Below are 4396 nucleotides of genomic sequence, written 5' to 3' on the forward strand. Positions count from 1 at the left end.
ACTTTAAATGACTTTTAAGTAAAAAAAAATAAAAAGTAGACAGAGTCTTACTTTTGATTTTTAACTTTTCTAAGTCATTTAAAACTTATTTTAAGTTATTTTAACTTTGCCAAATTGTAAGTCAAAAAATAAAAAAGTCAAACTTTAAATGACTTTTAAGTAAAAAAAAATAAAAAGTAGACGGAGTCTTACTTTTGATTTTTAACTTTTCTAAGTCATTTAAAACTTATTTTAAGTTATTTTAACTTTGCCAAACAATCTCAAAAGTTAAAAATGACTTGAAAGTAAGTTTGACCAACTTTTAAATCAATCTTAACATGCTTTCTAATACAAAACCTACACTAAAATTATTGACTTTTGCCGAACTCAAGAAAGCCTAGCTCCACCATTAGGTACTGACTAGTGTATTTAGTTTCTTAAATAGCCACATGTGTATATTAAGCTACATGAATTTTTATTTTTAGGCCGCCATTTAAAATTGAATCGTAATAAAAAATTTAATTGCAAAATTGACTTATTAATTTATTGATATTGGATTATCAAACTAATGGTTAATGAATCAATTAAAATTTATAATTAATGATTTATCGAAACGGATACAGATTACTTAATTTTGGTATCGAACAAAAATATAATTAAATTAGTTAAAATTGTCATATTTATATTTTTATCTTTGAATATATAGAGTATCTATTGTAAACTCTAAACCTAAAATTCCATTCAATATTCACTTCTTAACTTAGGAAAACACATCATCACTTCCAAGCGCACTACAAATTTTATGAAATATAAATGTTTCATACCAATTTTATAAATTTTCATGTAGAAAAATTAAGAGCGAAATTTTAAATTATAGGAGAAATATACATATATTATATCAATTTATACAATTTTCATATATATATATATAAGGAAATTGGGTGCGATTTCTAACTTATATGTGTATAAAGTTCTACATAAATTAGTCTAAAAATATTGAAAAGTGATATGCTTATAGAAATGGGTATAAATGTTATATAAATTAGTCTTTAAAATGTTGAAAAGTGGCATGTTAATGAAATATGTATAGCATGGAATTTGGTTTGTTTCAATTGATGAGTGAATACTGTGTGTTTGAAATACTTATAATTATGTAAAGCTAATCGATTTTTGAATCCAACTTTATATGATTTTTGGAATTTGTTTGAGCATAGGACAATACTGATTTGGATGTAAGAGAGAAACTCTCGATCATAAATTAGGGAAGAATATTTTAAGCAAAAAATATGAAAGAAGATTTTGGCCATAAATTAGAAAAAAAAATCAAGTTGTAATTGGGATGCTACCGTTGTATAGATTTTTTAAGAAATCCTTTCAATGAATGGTAAATGAAAATATCTCCCTGCTATATTCTGTAATTATGGTTCTTATATTTGAATGTAATTTAGTGTAATAATTACATTCAAATTTAATTTTCAGGTAGCTTTTCTAACACTCAAATTTAAAAGTGGTATATATTCTTAAATTTCCTCCAAATAAAAAAAAGACATAATATAAAATGGATACAATTACCTATACTTAAACTAATTATAAGGTTTGATTTTATGCTACAAATTTTATTGAGCCGCGTAGCTAACATATAGATATAAGAACTTTGGTTTGCTATCATAAATCCCATATTGTGGGTGATTCGTCAGTGTGGTAATAAAGTCAATATATGACAATACCATGTTGTTTTTTTGTCTATATATAAATGACACTACATTTGGAAAGAATAACTCTATAGAAAATGGAACCTCAAGTAAGCTCAAGAATGAAGAAAATTCTTCTAATCATCAACTCTATATTTCTAGCTGTAGGAACCTGTGGTGCCCCTTTGATCATACGCCTCTACTTCATCAAAGGAGGTAAAAGAATTTGGTTATCATGCTGGCTACAAACTGTTGCTTGGCCAATCAATTTCATCCCTTTAGTCATTTCCTACTTCTATCGTAGCAAAAATAATAATAATAATAGCAGCAAGCTCATTCTCATGACTCCCCGGATTTTCATGGCCACTATAGGGATTGGAATCCTACAAGGAAGTGCGAACTATTCCTACGCTTATGGCTTAGCCAAATTACCAGTCTCCACTAGCGGACTTCTCTGTTCTACGCAACTTGCTTTCACTGCCTTCTTTGCCTTCATTATTGTGAGGCTGAAGTTCACTTCTTACTCCGTCAACTCCGTTTTTTTTGTTAACGATTGGTGCAGTGGTTTTGGCCCTACACTCCGGTGGTGATCGACCGGAGGAAGAGTCGAAGAAACTCTATATATTAGGGTTTATTATGACCCTGGCAGCTGCTGCATTGACTGGCCTTATTTTTCCTTTGGTGGAGTTGATATACAAAAAGGCACAACAAGCAATCACTTACACATTTGTATTGGAGTTTCAGATTGTATATTGCTTTGTTGCTACTCTCTTTTCAACAATTGGGATGATCATTAACAACGATTTTCAGGTCATTATTTAGGATCCTCCCTCCATTTAATTGCCATCATATTTACACGGTTACTTCTAATCATGACACATTATTATTATATTTAGTAACATTTTAACTTTATGTACCGTTACACAAACACACCTTTTTTTCTTTCTTAAACTTCAAAGAGAGAGTAGTTTAAACTATGGAAAAGGTCCAAAAATACCCTTTTTTAAAATACCCCCATCCACCTATTTGGGCTAAAAATATTCTCCAGTCAACTTTTTTGGTTCACTATTACCCTTAAAACTAACAATCTTATATTTTTAATTTTTATTATTATTTAATTATTATGTGGCGTCTTTCTATTGGATAAAATTAAATTCCAATCCACCAAACTTTCTCCTACCCACCCAACCCATATTGACATCCCTTGACCCAAATCCAATTAAAAAATCCATCAAGTATAAAAAAGATTGAATCATCTCCTCCCCAACCTAATATCCTATGCTTGTCTTCTCCTTCATGCATTTCATATCCAAAGTACTCTCCAATAAAATGAATTTCACACCCTTGTTTTGTTTCTCTGTAATCAGTCAGCAAATCCTAGGCATATGGACTGATTTCATCTCTCCAATTCCTACATTCCTCCTTACAATCTTCAGTAATTTCATTACCTTTCAAACAAGGAAAAATCGATAATCAACAAAAATATCACATAATTCTAACAAGAAATACCTTTGCCTACCTGGTAGCAATTTTGATGTACTTTTTTGAGCTTTAAATTTCAAGAAACGTAATGAAGAAAAATAAGAAAAGAGGGAGAAGAGATGATTCAATCTTTTTTATTTCTGATGGATCTTTTAATTGGGTTTGGGTCAAGGGATGTCAATATGGGTTTTAATTGGGTTTGGGTCAAGGGATGTCAATATGGATCGGGTGGGTAAGGAGAAAGTTTGGTGGGTTGAAATTTAACTTTATACAATAGAAAGACGCCACGTAATAATTAATTATAATAGTAATTAAAAATATAAGGTTGTTAGTTTAAGGGTAATAGTGAATCAAAAAAATTGACTGAGGGGTATTTTTAGCCCAATAAATGAATAAGAGATATTTTTAAACTTTTTCAAATAGTATAAGGATATTTTTGACCCTTTTCCGTTTAAACTATATTGATAGTCTAAGAAAGCACTTAACTTCTGCCAGAGCTAAAAAAAAATTACAATGTCAGAGCACCTTAAGATAACTGTTCATAATTAACAAGTGAAACTAAGTTATCCAGATAGTGTAAAAATTATTTATATTAAAGTGCATATAAGTTAAATACGTTAAAAAAACCCACCAGAAAAAGTTGAAAAAAAAAAAGAATTACGTTAACTTTCACTAGTTTTACCCTAATAAGATATAATGATCCAACTTATATGACGCGTAAAGCAAAAAATAATTATCACTAGTTTATATATATTTTAAAAATATTATTAATTAATGTTGTAAAACATACTTTGCAGGCAATTTCAGGTGAGGCAAAAACATTTGAACTTGGAGAAGGTAGATATTATGTTGTGATAATATTGAGTACAATAATTTGGCAATTCTACTCCTTAGGGTCCATTGGAGTCATCTATTCTGCTTCTTCTTTGGTATGTGGCATTTTGATATCAATTCTACTTCCTCTCACCGAAGTTTTAGCTGTTATTCTTTACCGCGAAAATTTCAGTGCAGAGAAAGGGATTTCTCTTGTCCTTTCTCTATGGGGATTTGTTTCATATTTTTATGGTGATTATAAAGCGAACAACAAGGGAAAGAATAATCAATCTCCAGAAATTGAGACGATTGATAAAATTAATTGTACCCCGTGATTGAAAAGGCTTCTTAATTATATATAATTACATACGAAAATTAATATATATATTCAAACTTTGTTGTGAATATATTATAGTAATGTGTATGTTTGT

At 29.4% G+C, this 4396-nt stretch overlaps 1 pseudogene; it reads left to right on the forward strand.

Moving 5' to 3' along the window:
* Positions 1-1768: 1768 nt before the first annotated feature.
* Positions 1769-4396, forward strand: LOC125808653 (purine permease 3-like; annotated as a pseudogene).

Source organism: Solanum verrucosum, unplaced genomic scaffold (assembly GCF_900185275.1).
Source record: "Solanum verrucosum unplaced genomic scaffold, falcon-dt-bn FXZP01000251.1, whole genome shotgun sequence".
Taxonomy (NCBI): domain Eukaryota; kingdom Viridiplantae; phylum Streptophyta; class Magnoliopsida; order Solanales; family Solanaceae; genus Solanum; species Solanum verrucosum.